Genomic DNA, 20971 nt, shown 5'->3' with positions numbered 1-20971 from the left:
GAGTGAATAATGATCAAAAGTGTTTGTTCACTTTTTTAAGTTTGTAAATCTTGAAAAGTGGTTTGATGGTCTACAGAGTTTCTACAAAGTGAAGGTTTGGTTCAGATTTGTCAAGTGACAAATTATGTAACAAATCTTTTCTCACAAGTGTGAGTGGCAACTCTAAAATCTTTGCACCAGTTCCTACTTGATTTCATATTGAATATGTAAAGAATTTTTAGTTTGTGTGGGCAGATCTGAAACTTTTGATAGTAGTTCATGGAAAAGAAGATATAAGTTCTTTACTTAGAGAGTGCAAGTGTTGTATGCATCTATTTTTGTGAGAAATCAAAGTGTTAGAAAGTGAATCACAATAGTGATTTCATTGTTCTCATTCAAGGAGGTGGAGGCTCTGCACGGTTTTTATTGATGGTGTGAAGAATTTAAAGTTTGTACACCTGTGCCAAATCAACATATCAAGTTTCAACATCAACACTTGAAGGTATTTTACTTTTCATGAATTTCCCTTTCATGAAAATTCAAGTGATAAGAAATCGTTGCCTCTGTTAAGTATTTATCAACACTAAGGAAAGAGGTAGTTAGAAGTTTTTATTTCAACATGGAGTCAAATCTCAGATCTGAAAAAGTTTGTTTACCAAGTTATGAAGATGTGCTTGAAGATATTATAAAGATAAAAAAGGAACTCTATTATCAGATTGTTAGTTTCATAAGAAATACAGGAGGAGATATTGATGGTCTAAGAGATGATCAGTTTTATATGAAGTTCAAATCAGCACTCATGGAGTTGCATTTGTCTTTAAGATCAAAGGAATCTTTATTACCCATTATTTTCCTAGAAGTCTTTATGCCTGATTCAGTTGATTGGCCAACACATTTGATATTACAATTTTTTTTGCAAATCGAAGAATACATGAAGAAAATGGAGAGTAGTTTGTATAACAAAGGAATTCAAGTTGAATTTTCTAATGGTGATAGTGAATTCATTGAAAGTTAGAGTGAATGTAATGAATTTGTAGATAATGATAATTTGTGTTCCAATTGTAAAGAGAGGGATTCAAAATTTAGTGAATCAGATGATTGCAACCAGCATGAGAAAGATGGATACATGACTGAAAATGAATCATGTGATACTGTGTATGATAGTGAAAAAAACTTTAGCAGCAGTAGGGATAACTCTTCTTGTGATAAAAGGGATTATGATGATGCACCAAGTGATGTGGTATTTTGCAAAGAAGAGGAAACACGTTATGATAAGGATTCTAAATTTTTAGATTATTCTACTGATGTTACTGTTATTGTAAGTATTTTGGATGAGCTAGATTATGATCAAAGCCAAGGACAATAGAATTGTGATGAAGTCTTGCTAAATGTAAACAAAATTTTAGAACTATTGGCTTGTGATTGTGAAATGTATGCAAATATTTTAAAGGATGATCCAGTTTTCCCTTGTTATGTTTCTTGTCAAAATGAAGTCCTTTCCCCTAAGTTTTTTTCTAAAAGTGGTACAAAATCATAATACTATGTGTCAAGTTTTGGAGGTGTATATGATAGTAGTTCAAATGTCAATACACATAACAACTTATCTGATGTAGAGAATACTGCTAAAGGGAAATTTAATGCTGATTCAAATTCCTCTCATATTGGTGATGTTGCAATACGTTTTGATGTTTCATATGATGAAAAGGAAAAGGATGGAAGTTGTGATTCTGATCTCGAGTTTCTCTTTTATGCTAATGAGTCTAGTGACTATGATTTTCATAGATTTGAACTTCATTCCAAGGAGTTCTTGTAAGCATGCAATGACAATAATCAACAAGTTGTTTATGAGCACTTTCATGATAATTTTTGTAACTTGCTAACTAATCCATTGATTGAAGAATGTGAGAGATTTTCAGAACCTGTTGAATCTGATTGGATGTCAAACAAGATTGCAAATGAGGAGAAATCAGATTTCATGTCCCCTTCATATCCGGTTACAAAAGGTGAGTTTCAAATCCATGATACATGTAACTCCTTGAATCAAGAAGAGTATGAGTCCTTTGTGTTTTTGTTGGATAACATGCACAATTCTTAGTGATTCAAGGAAGGGTAAGGAACAACTAGGGCCAAAGGCTCACCTAGCTATCCAAACTACCCTGCAAGATTTAACAAAATGAAAGTAAACACAAAGAACAACATCTAGAGGAGGAAGAAGAGAAAAACACTTTTATTGATTAATTAAATAATCAGCATACATGCCTAGCTACAAGGCCTTGTGGGTCACGACCAAATACAAAATACAACTTCCAGATTCACGATCCAATTTTGAATTCATACTTCTAGAAACATATGCATTCCCATTTAAAATTCTCTCTAAGTCCTCATCCCCAAAACTACTTAACTCTAAGCCTAAACACCCTATATATACTTTTCAAAATGGCTTATAGATCATTCTAGAATATTACATAAGAGGAAGGCCGACCCAATAATGGTCTGGACACATCCCAAGAAAAGACCTTAACATAAATATCACAATCAAAATAAATCCCACAAGTTGGCTCGCAGAAATCACGTTCAAATACTAATACTCGACCTAAACAAGAAAACTCGACACATGAAGGGTTACTCAACATACACTGGGTAACTCGACACATGTAGAGTCACTAGGCATACATTGGGTAACTCGGTAGAAACTGGAACTTGGTAGCAATTGGAACTCGGTAGCAACTGGAACTCGATAGCAACTGGAACTCAGTTACAACTAGAATCAAGAACTCGATAATAATTGGAACTCAATAGCGACTGGAAGAATGAACAAAAAGTGCAAGATTACAAGGAAACCTAGGATGCTCTTGCATCAGATAACTAGGGTTGGAAAAATGATTCTCCTCAATCATTGAGATGTCACAACCTGAGCTAAATCCAACTCAGATTGAGAAATCTATAAAGCATGTTCAATAGGTCTGTTCTTCCACTTCACCAAATATTCATAGTAATCTTTTCCTCTTGTGCTCTTTTAAGCTCTTTGATTCAATATTTGTTCAACTTCTTCAATCTGCTTCTTAGGATAATCTTCTGATATAACTTCATCATCTGACTCATGATACTTATACAAATCAACAACATTGATTATAGGAGATATATCTATGTCATCAGGTAACTCAACTTCATAAGCATTACCACTATCAAACTTCTTCATCTTTAGCTTATTGTATGTTCCAACAGAAAATCTTCCTTTCTTTAAATGAACCATCACCTCTGTTGGTTCCCAAAACTGCAGGTTGGAATCCTACGAGCCTTGCCTGCTCGATGCTGGGGTATCCAATTGGTTAAGGCCAACTTGACAGAATTGATCAATGCAATCTAAATCCCCTGCGCTTCCGGCTCTGCAAGACCGAGGCGGGTGCACCTAATCCTGGATGAAATGCTTAGATCCAAGATACTTAAAACATATCGATTAGAACACGAATACAATAAAAGTTTCCCAAATGGCAAGAACTATAGGAAAACTTTAAACTTGCAATTTCTGAGCTGAGAACAAAAGTAAATGATTGAAGTAATGTATAAAATAAAAAATAAGTATATATTAACTCAATAGATGAATATATTATTTCTTCAAAGGAAAGAAATGAAACATTTGCCAGCATATGGATTATGAATCAAGAGTAAAAGACCAGTGCCTAATTAAATGGGCAATAGAGTCAACATTATTAGTTGAAACGTAGAACTTTATAAAGTTTAATATATTAAACTATAAATAAATTTAATGATTCAGACGTGAAGGATCAATTATATGAATGCAATTCAAATTAGTCTAAAATGTACTTTAACTCCCGCGGAGGCAGATTAGACCTAAATACGGAAACAATAAAGTATTTCACAATATTTAAGTTTATCAAATTTAAAATGCAATAACGATCCAGTCCACTTATCCAAATATTAAAATATTTATAGAAAATAATAAAAAATGTTTATAAAGGACACAACTTAATAAAAAATTAAAACTCTAATGCAAGTAAAATAAATAAATACTTCTTACAGACTGGTGCCAGAAATAAAAATTATACGTAGAGACACTCCTCACGGATGATCAATCTACTGCAAATTTCAATCCTGGACTTGCATATAAATTTGCATATAAATTTGCTTGATAATTCAAAACTCAGGAGCTTTGTTCAATTGCTCATTTCTCCACCGAATAAATAATATAACATCATGAGCATAGGATAAGTCAAAACTTTTAAAAAATAAGAATGAATATTGTATCTTTCCTATTTGTTTGGCTTTTACATCTCATATTTATAATATGAGTAAGGGGTGTCGGTTGTTTTTCCAAAAACCACACCCTTTCATAATAGAAACTAATCAATTGTTAATAAATCTTAGTTGCTTTTAATTTTATCAAAACATAATTAAACTTCCGGTATTAGTGGCAGTTATACTATGCGTTTTATAATTCCTAATGTAAAATGGTGGCTTATGATAAGGTTCATATGCGTATTTCACACTCTAAATTTTGCGCCAAACACAACCTCCTTCCAAATGACCACGCGAGTTTTCTCTGATCAACACCACCTGTAGATACTTTGAATGCTCCTCCCATCGGATCTCATCTTCTCCTTGAGTTTTGACCATGTTCAGTCTTGTGAAGTCTCTTATTTCCAGCCTGAACCTTCATATGCTGAATCACTTCCTTTTACCAACATTTGCCTTTCTTACGACTTCATATATATCTGTAATACTAGCAAGATGGACGAGTTCCTCCTTCATGCCTATGACTCTTTGATCGGTATTGCAGTTTTTTACCTCCTTGTCTCGAACCTATAGATGTTACCAGTCACTGCTCCGTGTGTGCTAAGAGATCTGGTTCAAACTCCATGCTCCTGACCTGCAACAAACATGCCAATCATTAGATATGACCAAATACATTTTGCCTGCCTCAAATGGATTGCAAAATGATGAATACACTGGTCTCCTCACTTTCATAGGCACATGTTGTTTGACTGGATGGGCAGGCCTTGCCAACAATCTCAAAAGCTACTCTAGCAATTCAATCAATCTCAAAAATGGAATAGACCTCTGTATTTCTGTATTGAAGTTCAACCGTGGTGTCCAGAAGAAGATCCTATGCCACCATTGCTTGGAGCATTCACAATATTAGTCAAAAAATTCTGCCATGTTTCTGCTGTATGCAAAGCAGCATCCCTGTCGTCAGTGGATGGTCCAACTCGACCAACTGTTTTTCCAGATCTTGCATCTTCCTTGATTGTGCCTAGCTTTAATTTCCTAGTCATGGATGTTGACTACCCATCCTATTCTGGTAGAGGTTGAGGCTCAACTTTAGTTGTAGTTGAAAACAACCTAATTGAAATCTCTTCCAATTTAGTTACTATCACTGGGTAAATGCCAGATCCTTTTAAAAGCTCATCTATGTTCCTTGACATTCCTCCTTACTGCAACTCGATGTATATTAGGTTTCACAGAAGTGATACTTTCAGAACAATCAAGCCTAGGCTCTGCATTTAAACTGCCTGAAACTTTCAGCAAACAAGACATCTGTTCTGACAGTGAGCTAGTGACACCAGCAGGAAGCAATGTTCCTAAAATCACACGCAGTCCTAAAGGATCACGTTGAGCGGAAAATGAATTTGACACTGCCATATATGTAGTAGCCAAATTCTTGGTAGGTGAAGCTGAGGGCTTCAAGTCAATGTAATCCATATTAAACTCTTCTTTTGAAACCCATGAACTTTTTCGAGCAGCAAGGGCTGCAGCAACACTTGTTGCTAAAACTTCAGAATCTTCTCTTGATGTTTGTAAAAAAATATTTATAACATCCTTGAACTATCCCCTGCATCTGTAACACGAACTAACATATAATGTGTCATCATAGAACCTACATCTCTGATCCTTCCTTAATGAAAGATGACAGACAATGGAGCTCAAAATTTCAAGCACCCCACTCCTTTTGAGTTTTCAATATCACGAATGGAGACCAAAAATTTGGGGTCCATCAACCTCATCACCAACTTCAAAATCATGATGTCTTCTGAACTTATCAACATTCTCCCTATACTTTTGATTACTTTGTTCCACCCTCAACTTCACTTTCTTATGCAAAGACTCCATGAAATCAACAAATTCTTCTCCTGCAATGCTTCTCTTTTCTTCACCAGCAACATCTCTCAAATCTGATATACCTCTAGGTTGCATTCTAGTAACAATCTCAAAAGGTGTTTTTCCCATACTCCTATTCACATAATTGTTATATGCAAATTCAACTTGTGCCAATACTAATCTCCCAATTAGTTGGCTTATCTCCAACTAAACATCTTAGCAAATTACCCAAACTTCTATTCACAACCTTTGTCTGTCCATCTGTCTATGGATAGAATGTAGAACTAAAATTCAATTCAGTACCCATCTTCTTCCACAAAGTCTTCCAAAAATAACCAACAAACTTACTATCTCTATCAAAAATAATACTTCCTGGTAATCCATGCAATCTCACAATCTCTTTTAAGAAAATTTCAACAACATGCTCAACATTTGATGTCTTCGTACATGGTATGAAATGAGCACTTTTAGGAAATTTGTCCACTACAACAAATATGGAACCTTTTCCATCTTAGGTAATCCAAGAGAAAAGTCCATACTAATGTTACTTCAAGGTTTCTTAGGGATAGTAATAGGTGTATACAAACCAAAATTTTGACTCACTCCTTTTGCAACTTGACAAATTCCACAACTCTTTACAAATTTCTAAACATCCTTATACATTTCTTGCCAATAATACTTCTCTTTCAACAAACTCAGTGTCTTATCAATTCTAAAATTTCTAGCCAATCCACCACTATGATTTTCCTTAATCAGATTCAACCTTATAGAACTTCTAGGAATACACAATCAAATGTCTTTAAACAACATACGTTCTTGAATGAAATACTCATCATACTTACTTATGTGATCTGTAAGATTTGGTGCTTTGCAGTCTCTCCATGCCTCAGAAAAATTAGGATCAACATCATACAACTCTTCCATTTCATCAAAACCAAGAACTTCAAATTTCATTTTAGTCAACGAAGAACGTCTTCTACTCAATGCATTAACAACTCTATTATTAACTCCACTCTTATGTTTAATAACAAATGTGAAACTCTGCAAGTACTCAACCCACTTCATAGGTCTCTGGTTCAATTTATGTTGACTTCCCAGGTATTGTAAGGCTTTATGATCAGTATACAACAAAAACTCCATAGGAATCAAATAATGTCTCCACTTCTTTAATGCTTGAACTATAGCATAAAATTATTGATCATACACATAATACTTTCTTTTAGCATCATTCAACTTCTCACTAAAGAAAGCAATATGCTTACCTTCTTGACTTAATACAACTCCTATTGCATTACCACTTGCATCACATTCAACTTGAAATACTTTGTTAAAATCAAACAAAGCCAATATAGGGAATTCAACAACGTTTTGTTTCAAAGTCTCAAAACTCTTATCAGCTCCATGTTGCCACTTGAATTCCTTTTTATGTCCCCTGATTGTTTCAGTCATAGCATTAGAAATGGAACTGAAATTCTTTATAAACTTTCTATAAAAACTAGCCAAACCATGAAATGATCTTACCTCACCTGCATTCTCAGGGGTAGGTCATTCCAAAATTTCTTTAACCTTCTCAGGATCCATCTTCAATCGATTAGTTGAAATAAAAAATCCCAAATACACAATCTCCTCTTGCATAAAAGAACACATTTTCATATTTATTATCAACTTTTCCTCTTTCAACCTCTGCAATACTTGTCAAATATGCTCAAGATGTTCTTCCTTAGTCTTACTTAATATCAGAATATCATCCAAATAAACAATCACAAACTTACCCAAGAATCTTTTCAGAACTTCATTCATCAACCTCATGAAAGTACTAGGTGTGTTAGTCAAACCAAAATGCATAACCAACCATTCATAGAAACCATCTTTTGTCTTGAAAGCTGTTTTCCATTCATCACCTTCTCTGATTCTGATTTGATAATAGCCACTCTTCAAATCAATCTTGGTAAAATACTTTGCTCCCCTTAAACAATCCATTATATCATCCATCCTTGGCATAGGAAACCTATATTTCACTGTGATTTTGTCAATGGATTTAGAATCAATACACATTCTCCATTCTCCATTATTTTTAAGTGCTAATACAATAGGTACAACACATGAACTCAAACTTTCTCTGATCAAACATTTCTGCAACAACTCATGCACTTTTCTGTTAAGTTCTTCATTTTTTGTAAGTGTTAATCTATACGCTGCTTTGTTCAAAAAACTAGCTCGAGGAATTAGATGCATACAATGACTTATGATTCTTACTGGAGGTAAACCATTAGGAATATCATCAACAACAATATCTTTATATTCATTCAACAATTCAACAATTTTTGCTATTAGACCAACTTTTGCTTTTTGGTCATTATTACCAACACTCGGTCCTCTAGGAACTATAGCAAAACAAACTTGATTCTTCTTACTTCTTTTTAAAATTGCTTTCCACTAACCATGAAAACTTTTATTGTAGTACAACTGACCTCATTTAGACTTTCAATCAAAGGTAGTAATGTTTGTTCCTTCCCATTTACCCAAAGAGTATATTGATTCAATCTTCCATCATGTACAACATATCTATCATATTGCCAAGGTCTACCCAATAAAATATGATAACAATCCATAGGCATAATATCACAGAAAACTTCATCAAAGTAATGTCCAATTTTGAACTTCATAACACATTGCTCACTTACCAATATCTTATGCTAATCTTTGATCCATGAAACATGATAGGGTTTAGGATGCTTCAGCCCCTGGAATTGCAACTTTGTAACTAGCTCTTCTAATACCAAATTTGTAAAATTTCCATTGTCAATGATCACCTTGCAACATTTTCTAGCTATCTTACATCTGGTCTTGAAAATACTTCTCCTTAAAACAGGTTCCTCATCACTTCCCTTATTACATAAGGTTTTTCTTACCATCAGATTTTCTCTAGCCTCAGGTCCACTTTGTGAACTCTTAATGTCTCATTGAATCACAACATTTTTATTACCTTGTCCACTTTTAGAGGATCTACATTCAAAAGATCTATGTCCCTCTTTACCTCATCTGAAATAATTACCATAGAAATCACCTCTAGAATAAGAATTACCTCTTCCTCGGTAAGATCCAGTACCTCCTCGGTATGAGCTACCACCTTTCCACTCGATTTTTTCTTTGTCATCATTCTTCCATTCAGAGTTGTGTTTATCCTGCACAAAACTTTTAGATCTACCACCTTCACCATAAGATCTATCTCTACCTCTTTAGAAGCTACCACCTCTACCTCTTTGTCTTTGTTTATGCTTCCTTGCTAAAATCTCGTCAACTTTTAAGGCATATTGAAATGCTTCTTCAAGATTTTCTAACTTCACAAAACTTATTTCATCTTGAATTCTAGATCTCAATCCATTTATGTACCTTGCAATTTTCTCAACATCATCATCCACATGTCCAGATCTGATGTTCAATCGATAGAATTCCTTAGTATACCCTTTCGCAGTCATGTCTCTTTGTCTCAAATTTTGCATGTTTCTTAGCAAGCCAACTTGGTAATTAGCAGGAAGGAATTTGTTCTTTACCTTTTTCACCATCTTTGGCCAAGTTCTGATTTTCTCCTTTCCTCTCTTTCGTCTATCAGTTTGCAAATGTTCCCACTATAGTGATGCATGACCTTTCAACCTAGTGACTGCAATCTTCACCTTTCTATTATCAGGAGTGTTTTCATACTCAAAGAACTTCTCCGTATCTAATATCCAATCCAATATAACATTGGTATCCTATTTTCCATCATAAGGAACAACTTCTACAATAGGCTTTGAATTTTCCCTAGAGAACACTCGGAACAATCTTTCCTCATCTTGATCTTCTTTAGGTTCTAGATTATGGTTTGGTGTTACTGCTTCATCATCACTTACATCATCAAGATGCACTCCTCTCCTTTGGGCTATCTCCATAGCATCTAATTTGGTTGCAATTTTTCTCAATTGATCAAATATAACATTATCAACACTATTTCCTCTATGACGAACCATCTTTACAAATCAGGTTCCTGAGGGATTATAACCGTCTACAAGTTATCAAATCTGCAGATCTACCACCCTACAAGAAAATCCAAATCGGGTTCGACATGATCCAATGTCCACAAGGACAAACTTCTAGCTCTAATATGAGTTGACACAAGGAAGGGTAAGGAATAACTAGGGCCAAAGGCGCACCTAGCTATCCAAACCACCCTACAAGAGTTAACACAATAGAAGCAAACACAAAGAACAACAACCAAAGGAGGAAGAAGAGAAAAATACTTTTATTGATTCTTCAAATAATCAACATACATGCCTAGTTGCATGGCCTTCTGGGTCATGGCCAAATACAAAATACAACTTCTAGATTCACGATCTAATTTCAAATTCACACTTCCAAATACATATGCATTTCCTTTTAGAATTCTCTTTAAGTCCTCATCCCCAAAACTACTTAACTCTACGCCTAAACACCTTATATATACTTGCCAAAATGGCTCGTAGATCATTCTAGAACATTACATAAGAGGAAGGCCAACACAACAATAGTCTGGTCACATCCCAAGAAAATATCTTAACATAAATAATGCGATTGAAATAAATCTTGCAAGTCGGCTCACATAAAATCACGTCCAAATGTTGACACTTGGCATAAATAGGAAAACTCAAGGTCACTCGACATACACTGGGTAACACGGTGCATGGAGAGTCACTAGGCATACACTAGGTAACTCAGTAGCAACTGGAACTCGGTAGCAACTAGAACTTGGTAGCAATTGGCATTCGGCAACAACTAGAACACGGTAGCAACTGGAACTTGGTAACTAGAAATTGGAACTCGGTAATAACTAGAACTTAGCAGTAATTGGCAGAATGAAGAAAAAGTGTAGGATTACAAGGAAACTCAGGATGCTCCTGCATCACTCAGCTTACTTCATGGAAATGGAAATCAGAATCAAGTCTATGATAGATGTAAGAAGCTTTGTGGAAGTTTGGTGGCCCGGGACCATCGTTTGTACAGTTTAGGAGTAGTTTTTTTGCTTTCAATAAAGTTGTTGAAGAGAAAGATTTTGAGTACCATTCTTGAGTGCCATTCTAAATTTTGAGTCTAATTGAATCCCTCTAAGCACTTTTAATGCATGTGTACTTGACTGTCGTTTTGAGGCCTATGAAGTATTTCATGTTTCTAACACTTTTCATTCAGCATATGCATGCGTCCCATGATCATAAATTTCTATTCCGAGTCATTTCGTGAAGTTTCATTTTGAGCATTGCTTAAATTTGCATTTTTGCCTTGTGTCGTACAACGAGTAGAAGCCTAATTTGCAATTGAATATCTTGCACTCGGTAAGGTTTCATGACTCACCACTTTTGGAATATTTAGTATGCATATTAGAAAACCTATGTCTCATATCTCAAGTCATTTTGATATATTTTGACTAGTTTTGAATCCCTCAAAGTTGGTTGTTTACAGTTGTCATTCTGATGTATATTTCTTAGAATTCTGGGAAGCCTTATTTGACCAATTATAACCTTGACTCAGTTGACCAAAATGAGAAAATTCCTTTTGTATTGCATTCTAGGGGTTAGAGCCATTCTATGTTTCAAATTTGAGCCTATGAAGAAGTTGTTTGACTAGTTTTCAAACATGATTCCAAATACAATTTATGAAGCTTTACTGGTGTCTAAAAGTGTAGATTGATTGGTAACCCTATTCAGGATTTCATAACTCTGAATCCATTGTAGATGAGACCAAATGGACTGTACCACTATGTTCTACTCTAAAAATACTTCAAGTGTGTTAGTTTTTGAGTCTTGATCAATCCATCTGCACACTTTCCCAGGTCCATTCCATTTATGAAAATCATTGTTTTACCAATGTTCCTAGTTCTACAAATCCAAGTCCCCAACTTTGTACACTTGCCAAATTTTCTTAGTTATTCATGATGAGCCCAAATCACATATTTACACTCTCCCCATGACAGGAGAAGAGTGCCCTAGTTTTCGTGCCCCCAAGTATTCATTTGACCTATTTTCAAAGCCAAAAGCAAACGCATTTTATTGTTTTCTGACATTTTTGTTTGTAGCAGTTTCAAGTGAGCAACTTTGATGGTCAATATCTTTTGACCAAGATATCCTCATGACATGAAATCTGATAGGGTATAAGAATGTAGAACAAAGAATCAATATGCTTAATCTTAGGGCCTAGTTGTTTAATTTAGTCAATTTTTATAGCTGGCTCATAGGCCTACCTAGAAGAAAATAACGGGTTTGCAAAAGGGGTAAAGTGAATTTTCAAATTATTAAAGTAATGGTCAATTTTGATCCAGATTGAATCTAGTTAGTTGAGGGAGTCAAATTAGTGGATTCCAGGAGTCAGGTATTTTAGGTTTGAAAATTTTTCTTCTCAGGATTATTACCCCTTCATGCAAATGATGTATTTTATTAATTATTTAAGTCATCTTGATTTAAATATTAAAATATTACAATTCAATTAATTCATAATTTGAAGTGGGTGAATGTTCTTCATGGAGATGTCACCTAAATCATAGCTTTGTGCACGTGAATGGAAATGGTGAATGAGATACAAACAAAATAAAATGAGGAGAACATTGAAGTAAGGCAAGTTCACAAAACTTTTATCAAGATTATTGTCGAAGTAAAAGCCGCTATTTTTGGTTTCTTATCTCAAATCTTCACATACAAATCCAAAAGGTCAAGTAGATTGTTCTGATTATCAACCTACCAGAGGTACAATAAGCCTTTGATCATTTCTAATGTGTGGTTAATGGGAGAGATTGGAAATGAATACATTAAATGCCTTGTGAGGCACTGATCCTACAAGAATGGATGGTTTAGATAAGTTTGATGAGGGGAAAGATGATTTTTTTGATTCAATTTGTGGCATTTGTTATAATGGTTGAGATTTTTTATGCTCTAAGTGTCCTTGCATGAGGTCTTTTCATCCAAACAAAGAAGCGGGGGAAGATCCAAGTTGTACATCGTTAGGTTTATCAAAGGCCCAAGTCAAGGAAATTCAAAAGAATTTACTACCTCAACTGTAAGTATAAGCAACATTAATGTTATTTGTGGAAGGTAGATTCAACTAGCAAGTCATTTGCAACCATACATTGATCACCTCTTTCAGCACAGAGGCCCCTCTTGTCTGTGAGCCAAGCATGAGGAAAACAAAAGATTGAATTAGCATTAATCTTCCATTATTTATAGTATACCATAATTTTTTGTATGGCACACACTAAATGGGATGGAGTTGCAAAGTTATAGAGATGTTAGTAAAAGTAAAACGCAAATTAACCTTGTCATCATTTTGGAGCATATGTACAATAGTGATATCTTTTTGTGGTCGATGTACTTTTGAGTTAGAGGTTGTATGAATGTTTCCACAGGGAGGTTTAACTGAGTTTGAGAGCCCCTGAAATCATGAATTTCTTTGTCATACACCATAGCTACCTTTTTCTATCATTACAAATGTCCCATTGTTTTGAGGGTATTGGAGAAGCATAAGTGATGGTATTACATGCCAAGAAAAAGTTTTCTTGTTCAAACAACTAGAAATTTTAATCAACCTTAACAGTGGAGACATTGATGCTTGAATTTTTAAAATGGACATTAAGATGGGCTAGGCTAGAGTTGGAGTGGTTTTGTTTTAACAAAAGAAAAAAACTCAGGTTCATGACAAAAAAATCCTTCTCAACGTCTCTTACCTTTGTCAAACGTGGACAGTAGCTTAAATCTCAAGCCTTTGTTCGACATCATTGTGAGTATGAAGGGATTCTGAGTAAGGCAGAGAGGTCCCAGGTTTGAATCTCCTGGAGTGATGTTTTTGAGCATAAAAGTTGTAATGGATAAATTTGTGAAGGAGCTAAAGGAGGCATTGGAGAAGACATTTGTAAGTCTAAGCTAGCAGGCCCATTCAGATTGGCTTTGATATTAGTTGAAAGCATGCATACTCCAAGTTTTAAGAAAAGCATCATCCACACTATGAGGAAAGTATAATTTTTCATCATTATCAATTATCTGACATTTGTCACAGGTTGTTACTCTAGGTTGTTTTCATATTCTAGGAGTCTATACTAAATTGTCTTAAGTATATGGACTTTTGACGTGGAGGCATATAGGTAGTGGGACCCAGTTTCATTCGGCCATGGAAGAAATTTTGAATGACCTAGAAAATCAAAAGATGATGACGTGGCATACAAGTGGTCCCAACCAAATGTCGATGAATCATACAGAGTGTTGATGAATCATTGAGTGACACATAGTAGGATGTCACAAGGCTTGGCACAGATTTCCAAGTGTTGATGTAGCGATAGGCAAGATTGATGCATAGGATTGCAAAGCATAGTGAGATCAACAGTCATTGCTATGTCATAAATAAAGATGTAGGGAAGATAACCACAGAGAGAAAGCAATGTGCTGACACATGGAATTGGGTGATGACACGGTTCTGAGCAGATGAACACACTAGATTGTGATACATGGCGAGATCATAGAATGTCACATTCTCATAAAATAAATTTGCTCACTAGTTAACCAAACTAACAATGCGATGATGAATCATACGATGGCATGTGGCACTGGGTTAGAGGTTCATGAGAAGGCAGTGGACCAATCAAGTGACACCATGTGGTAGTGACATGGTGAGGTGCCTAGTAATATGATGATGTGGTAAGGTGATTGTGCATGGAGACCTAATGGGAGGTTTCCATGTGGCGATTTGTCGGATAATAGGTTTCCAGGTTTCATGAGAGGGACCCTCACTTAGTTATCAAGCTCATAGGTAATGATTTTGGCTATTTCATGTTTATGTTATTTGCATAAGCATAGAAGATTCAAGGGTTTTCATCTGCTAAGTATAGATTCAGATATATGTTTTGGAACTAGTGCCATATTAGTGAATCTATAGGTTCAATCGCCTAGATGTTGTAGAGCCTAACAAAGAAGGATAAAAGCCTTGTAGTTGCCCCCAATGTGTGTATAGGTATGTTGAAGGTGTGAATTCGCTACCCTTAAATGTATTTGCTCCTGTCATTCAGTTATTGAAAAGCTATTAATTTAGGAGCCAACAAGTACATCATCACTACATTATACCAAAGTGAGATTTCTGAAAGGACTTCAATATAAGTTTCTATAGGAGGATAGCAATCTGAGAGTAAAACTAAGTTAAACTAAAGCTTTTCTACTACATCATGCAGTGGTTATGAAAACTCACATTAGAGATGGAAAATTTCTCATAGCCACCCTGGCTCTTTCAATTGTTGATCATATTATTTATCCTGTGGCTAAGCTTAAGATTGAAAAGTAGAGTTTTGAGTTCATTAGGTATAATTGGGACAATACTCTAGAGATAATATTGAAGAATCATGAATATTTATCGGAACATTTTGGATTATCCTTGAAGTATGCATTTTCCTATGTTAATAATTCTTTTGACATAAGTGTCAAGAGATGGAAGAATATATATGTTTCTCAATAAATATGTTTGTTTGTATGTATTTCATAATTATAAGGAGATACTATATGTATAATTAAAAATAAATAAAATTGAAGACCAAAAGCTATATTGAGATGAAGGATATGTATAGGGGGAGAATTTTGTATAAAGGTCAAGTCATCTGTGTACATAATATTTTTGATACTAATGTCAAAGGGGGAGAATGTTATTTGTACAAAGAATCATCTTGCCTCTTGGTGTCAAAATTCTATATAGAAACTGAACATTCATGTTACCCGAGCAATTTAGTAGGAGATAAGTAAATATTATTAAGTTTACTCAATCTCTAGTATTCATCGAGTAATCCAACTTATATTAAGTTGAAGAGATTTTGGAGCTGATTGAGCATAGAGTTTACTAAGCTACATAGAAGACTTCAATCAAATGTTTACTGAGTGTCAGTAAGTATGTATGATGTATTTATCGAGTGACACATGGATGACATTAGAGTTTGAATTGGCACAAATTGTAATGAAACACGATTCTACCAAGAAAGAAAAATGGTTTACATAAATTAAGGCAAAGATTTGAGAAATCTTATTGAATAATGTGAATCGATTGTTGATGATTACAAGGTTTGAGGATTAATGAAAAATAAAGATAGAAAGGAGTGAAAGGTTTTATGATTCTAGAACTATTGATCATGATTAGAGAATAATTATAGAAAATTCCTAAACCCTAATTAGGTTAAGCTATGAAACAAAAAAAGGATAAATATAAAAGGAGTAGTAGAGAATTGTTTTGAAAATAACGCAGTTGTTTGTGTTGAAGTTGATGAAAGATCAATGCCACAGTTCCAAAGAATCACCTACATGCAAACACCTTTTATAGAAAGAGAGAAGCAAAAGCTATGGAGGTTGAAATTCCCAGATCCATATATGAGACATTCTTGATGAGGAAAAAGGGAAATTGCTATTATCAAAAGTGAATTAAAAAGTTAGAAAGAGAGCAATCCTTATAAAAGGAAATCAAAAGCCCAGTAGGTAAAACCTAGGTTGCATGATAATAATTAATGAAACAATTAATTATTATATGTCCAAATTTTAGCTTAAGTAAAGTGGAGATAATAAAAGTGACTTAATAATTAAATCAATAAGAAAATACTTTATTACTCTTAACATTTTGTTGTTGTTGAGTAAAAAATTGAAGATGATATGTATAGATTAGAGGTTAAAGATCATATATAAATAAAATTGGAATGAATTTCATTTCTATAACAAGAAAATGATAATTAGAGACCAAAAGAGGAATCTAATTGGGCAAGTAAGTTCCTATTATAAATATCATTTTTGCTATTGTTTAACCACTATAATAGTTTTTTAAATCCTTTAAAAAGGATGACTTATGTAATCTCTTAATTGAGGACACACGTAAAAAGTGGTGTAAAATCCTTGTAAAAGGTATATCTATATAGGTCTTACTGTGTACTCGTAACTAATTAAGTCATCAAAAGTGACAAACATTGTAGCCTTGACAAGGCAGCCTCTTACTGTGGTAGTGATGGATTTGTGAGTACCATCCCCACCAGTATTTTCCCTCTGACCAAGGGTTTATGCAATACCAAATTATTGTTTTATGTGTTATATTTCATGAAATTACAAGTTTAATATTATAAATGTTAAATTAGTAATACTATTTTCATTTACAAAGTAATGTGGTAAAAGACTAGTGATTAGCAAGTTGCAGAAAGTGAAAAGCAAAAGTGTTTAAGTTTGTTTGAAGGTGAAAGTTTTAGAGGATACTGATTCATCCCTCCCTCTCAACATCCTATCTATCATTACTATTCCACAAGGAATACATAATATGATATACAATTGCAAAGGAAATTGCAACTAAAATCAAGAGAGCTTTTTTCAAGATGTTCACACAATCACAAAATGCAAGAAAGGAGACAAGATTTAAACAAAAGTACCCCAACAAAAAAAATTGCATTAATTTCCTTGAAACTTATACATCATATCGTTTAGATAGGACTTCAATGGAGAAATCATATAAAACATTGACAAACTTTCTTCATTAAAATTATTCTCTAACTGAATTTTTTTTAATCCAAAACTCCAAACACAACGAGGACTAAAAAACTATACATGTATTCATAAAATGAAAACTCATACCATTATTCCAAGTCTTGGAAATATTTATATAGAGAAGGATTTCTAAAATCTTCAGATTTTGGAATAGGAATGCCACACTTTAATATAACACAAAGTTTGAATAATAACAAAATACAATTAGTAGCAAGAAACACGTGTGTAGTTAGTCATCCTCAAAGAGATGATGTTGACACTTCTAGACCCATGAATCTTATTCCTTTTGTATAATTACATGTTCGTTAATGATTAAATCATTTATTAAGACTATTTTTGTCATAAGGCTTTAGAAGACGACTCATTAGATGTCTTATAAAGATTGGTCCATGTTTCATACTCTTGATCAATTGGTCATTTAAAATTCAATATTTCATCAATTATTTTCCTATAAGGGTTATATTTGAAAGAACATTGTTTTACCTCTTTCTCAATTTTTTCATATTATAAATAGGGTTTTATAATATTTCCCATACATATTTCAAAATATTCTATATTTAACTCTTGAAGAATCTTATTAATTGCCTCATTTATCCTTTCCAATGCTTCATCATGCCATTCTTGGTATTATTACATCATTTTGTCTAAATCCCGGATGGGAGGTAGAAATGTATTTTATAAAGTGTCAAAACTCCTCTGCAAATCAATCATTATATCCTTACCATGCTCTGGTTAAATAGGAAAATCAATAAAAGACTTAACCAATCTGGTAGTTGGGTGTATTATTGCAGATTTTTGGGGATAAACTTGCAAGTTAACTCACTTGTTTTCATTTTCTCAACCCTTTGCACCCATTTTTTTATAGGTCGTCTTAACAACCTCACTGTCCTTATCAAGTTTGTTTATTTCCTAATATAATAGAGAGTAGCCCTAATATGTAGCAAGTAGCATAGCATTCATCTTTTCATGTAAGTACATCAAGGTAGTCTATAGAATACTCCTTTTTTCCATCTCAAAATTTATTTTTTCTTGTTCAACTCTCATTTCCAACTCAAAAATGTTATGGTGCAATCACTCTATTGGGACTCAAAATTACAACACTGATTTTGAGTACCATTTTGAAAACTTTTCTAAAAGTCTGCCCCAATAAATTATTTTGTGCCTAAATTTTAGGTTGTTATTTTGAGACATGGGATGTGTTTCAAGTGCTTGTTGTCATTCATTCATTATATTCATGCACCTTAGGTCATTAATTTTAATTTTTGAATCATTTGGTGGGGTATTATTTTAAACACTTGTCAAATATGCATTTTTGTTTAAGTGTCAAACATTGATCAGAGGGCCCCTTTGTATAGTATATGTCAGACCCTAAATATTTTAATGATTTATTTCTTTGGATATGTTTACATTGGTTATCAAATAGCCTAAATTTCAAATTTCAAGTTTCCATGATGAGTTTTGATAGGGGTTTCAATTGCTCAAAAGTTGGTGTTTCATGTTGGTTGGTTGTTTGCACACTGTCACAAATCTGAATACCCCTCTTTGAAGGGTAATATCTTGTGCCCAATTGATTCTATTGATAAAGTTCCTTGTATTATTTTTTGTAGATATGAGGGGAATTCTTGGGATCCATTTTGATCCCCTCATGAATCCATTTGATACATTCCCTATGGCCATTTAAAATGAAATTTATTATGAGATAGTGTTGGCATATTTTGTTGAATTTTAAACACCATCTTCATAATTTTTTATCTGACACATTATTGACCTAAAATTGAAACCAATGATTCTCCATTATTTTCTACTAATTTATCTATCATTTGTTCAATTTATAGCCCCTCATCTCTCCATTGTGTGATGCATGAGCATCATGGGTTGCCTTGTAATCCTGCACTTTTATTCATTCTGCCAGTTGGTGCCAAGCATTTAGTAGTTGTTGAGTTCTTAGTTGCTTTCGAGTGATTATTTTGGTTTCCGAGTGTTCATTTTGCTAGTTAGTGCCAAGCATTTAGTGGTTGCCGAGTTCTTAGTTTCTGTCGAGTGATTCTTTTGGTTGCCGAGTGATTCCTTTGGTTGCTGAGCAATTCCTTTAGATGCCAAGTGATTCCTTTGGTTGTTGAGTGATCCTTTGGATGTTGAGTTTGTAGTTGATGCTGAGTGACTCTTTAGATGCTAAGCTAGTGTGGTTTCTGAGTAACTCTTTGGATATTGAGCTCGTGGTTGTTGAGTGCCAGTTTTTTGTGAAGCCATCATTGTCGAGTTATTTGTGTCTGGTTTCAATTTTGGTTGACCTTGCTCGCATTTAATTTTGGTATAGCTAGTTAATAACTAATCTGAGTTGACTTGTGGTTGTGCATGCATTTAATGTAGGATTTAATTATATTATAGGCCCTACTTGTGGCTGGACAAGTATTTAAGGAAGTCTAGGAGAGAATTTTTGAGAAGAGATGATATAAGGAGGATAGGAAATTGAAAGGATATGTGACTGGAAATCCAAACTTAAAGTTGGATCTTGGTTTGAAAGTACTTTTTTAGCTGGCCATAACCTAGAAGACCTTAAAACGGGGCATGTATGTTGAATATTTGAACAATCAAGAAAGTGTTTCGCTTCTCCAACCTGTGGTTGTTATTGCTTGGTTGTGTTTTCATTGTGTTAACTCTTGCAAGGTGGATTGGATAGCTAGGTGTGCCTTTGGCCCTAGTTATTTTAAATCCCTCCTTGCATCAATTTGATAATCTTTTGAAGCTCATACATAATGTTTTTTTTTTGTTAAGGTTTCTAGAACCAATGTTTTTAAATGTGCTAAGAAGTGGAGATGTTGAGAAGTAGAGATGTGGAGAAGTGGAGATAAAAGTTAATTTTTTGATCTCCATAGTTTGCATGTAGTTAGAGATAGAGGTAGAGAAGTGGAGATAAAGGCTAATCTCTTGATCTCCACTATTTAGAGAAGTTAGTGGAGAAGTGGAGATGATAGTTAATCTCATGATCTCCATAGTTTGCATGTAGTTAGAGATAGAGGTGGAGAAGTGGAGATAAACGATAATCTCCTAATATCCATTGTTTAGAATAGTTAGTGGATAAGTGGAGATGATGCAAGGTTCAAGGGCCTATCAAATGATGACATGTGGCACTTATAGGTTAGTCAACCTAGTTTGACTTGGATTTGAAAATGAGGGAAAATCTCAGAGTGCTAAAAATAATAATTATTGTTATTTTTTTTCCATTTGAATGTGCATCAAGTTTTAAATAAACTTGAGTTATATTATAAAGTTCTAACTTCATAATAAATAGATTATTTTGCAAAATAAGGGCGTGGTAATTAATTTGAAGCTTAAAA

This window comes from Cupressus sempervirens, chromosome 11 (genome assembly GCF_028749045.1).
Source record: "Cupressus sempervirens isolate cs-2001-9-10 chromosome 11, ASM2874904v1, whole genome shotgun sequence".
In the NCBI taxonomy this organism is placed as follows: Eukaryota; Viridiplantae; Streptophyta; class Pinopsida; order Cupressales; family Cupressaceae; genus Cupressus; species Cupressus sempervirens.
This window is presented reverse-complemented; position numbering follows the sequence as displayed.